The 2,296-nt window shown below is 41.2% G+C and overlaps 1 pseudogene; it reads left to right on the top strand.

The window, feature by feature from the left end:
- The first annotated feature begins 390 nt into the window (after positions 1-390).
- On the top strand, positions 391-1,273 carry LOC122228738 (annotated as a pseudogene).
- The last annotated feature ends 1,023 nt before the right edge of the window (positions 1,274-2,296 follow it).

Consider the following 2,296-nt stretch of genomic DNA (forward strand, 5'->3'; position numbering starts at 1 on the left):
TCCGTATGCCAATTGCTCCAAGTGTGAAAAGCAATGTAGATGAGGGCTTGTGGGCTTGCCCACCTGTGGGCTGCTGGCGACAGGGCATGGAGCTGGGGGCCTGCTGCAATGGGTTCAGCCCGCTGCAGTGGGTTAAAGAAATCCCTCTTGAGTAAGAAAGATCTTTTATTTTTTTAATGTTTATTCTTGAGGGAGTGCAAGCGGGGGAAGGGAAGAGAGGAGGACAGAGGATCCAAAGCAGGCTCTGCGCTGACAGGCTGACAGCAGCCAGCCCAGTGTGCGGCTGGAACTCAACAAACTGCAAGCTGGGAGATCATGACTGGAGCCAAAGTTGGATGCTCAACTGACTGAGCCACGTAGGTGCCCCGAGTAAGAAAGATCTCAAGCAACATGGTGGATTCAGAAGCTCATGAAAAGAGGCTGCCAGTCCTAACATTTTCAAAACAAGATCCGTCACCTTATGCTGCAAATGTTGGTGAAATGAAGCATTATTTGTGTGGCTGCTGTGCAGCTTTCATGTAGCAATCCCATTTCCGGTTCAGAAGGTCCTCTCTCGGCAGCAGCTGTGTGGAATCAAAACCTGGGATGCAGTGCTTCAGTTCAGGAGGGATGGCTTTCAAAACTTGTACTGTGGATTCCTTCCCCCTACCGATGCAGAAGACAACTACACTGGCACTTAGGTTTGGCCTGTATGAGGCCTTATCTTGTCGTCTCTGAGAGCATATCCCTACGTCTGAGTTTGCAACTGGTAGTGTGGCAGCAGTACTTCCAAGGACAACAGAAGCAATTTTCACTCCATTGGAAAGAATTCAGACATTGCTTCAAGACCACAAGCATTATAAAACGTTTATGAACACTTGCCAGGCTTTCAAGACACTCAAATGCCATGGAATTAGAGTATTATTGAGACTTGGTATCCGTTCTTTTCCATAATGGATTCAGCAATGTCGTTTTTTTGTTTGGCTTTTGAGGTTCCATAAAGAACATCTGCCTGCTGCAGTGACTCACAGTGCTTATTGATTTTATGTGCCGAGGTCTGTTGGGTGCCATGTTGGGAATCTTGTTTTTTCCAGTTAATGTTGTAAAAACTTGCATGAAGTCTCAGGCTGGTGGGAAATTTCAGTCTTTTCCCAATGTTTTCCAAAAAATCTGGCTAGAATGGAATAGGAAACTGACAAATCTTTTCAGATGTACCCACCTGAATTACCGTTGGTACCTCATCTCTTGGGGCATAATGAATGCAATTTATGAGTTCTTGTTAAAGATTATATGAAAGAAATGTGTCATTTATTAACTGAATAGACCTAAGAATAATGCAGTTTGGCCTTGTCCCTAATTGGCCAAGTATAAGTTGGTGTCATAAGGTCAGGGCACAATGAATTACAGGCAAAGCTGTTTTCCTTAAGCACCAACAAATTCAGAATATAAGGTTCTAATAGGACTGTTATAATAATAAAAAAAAGCAACATAGTGCCTGGCAGGGTATGTTGTAATGAGAATTTCTTTTGGTGGAAGACTACAGAAAGACTAAAATTAAGGTTGAAGTTTGAAATAATAATTAACACAAAATATAGACTTTTCTTGCAATGCTCTCTACACTAGAATAATGGGGAAACTTTATATAGCTTGAAGAAAATTATGGAAGATAATGCTGCCCATTCAGAGAGTGATAAATTATGGAACTCATTATTTCAAGGTTGAATATATCAATATAGTCAAGAAGCCCTAATGAAATTATTGAGGGAAGCAAATGATTTAGGAGAATTCCCAAAGCTTCTGAAGCTGGTAATGTGAAGGATGACCTATAGACTATGACAGGTAGCATTGTCCTGACTTTGATGTTTCTATGCTTCTAAGTGGAGGTAGGAAATGAGACTGAGAAGTAGTATATAGAATAGTTATAATTATAATCAACATTTTTGAAGGAGTGAAGCATGTGGTGTGATCCTCCACTGTGTGTGTCAAACTTATTAAATCTTGGGTTTTGATGGATTTTTCTCTACGTTTAAAGATTGTGTTATTGAATTTTTCAGAGGAAGTAACCCCATCTGATTCCTTTGTTCTGTGCAGCTTATAGTACTTTATATAGATCCTTGGATAGAAGCCTATTTTTAATACTATTGCTTCTAAACCCTTATTGGCTTCTTGCCTGCTTTAGCAATTTTTTCATGTTTATTTATTTTTGAGAGAGAGAGAGAGAGAGAGAGAGAGAGGTGGGGAATGAATGGGCAGGGAAGGGGCAGAGAGAGAAGGAGGCACAGAATCCAAAGCAGGCTTCAGGCTCTGAGCTGTCAGC

The sequence above is a fragment of the Panthera leo genome, chromosome C1 (assembly GCF_018350215.1).
Source record: "Panthera leo isolate Ple1 chromosome C1, P.leo_Ple1_pat1.1, whole genome shotgun sequence".
Classification (NCBI taxonomy): domain Eukaryota; kingdom Metazoa; phylum Chordata; class Mammalia; order Carnivora; family Felidae; genus Panthera; species Panthera leo.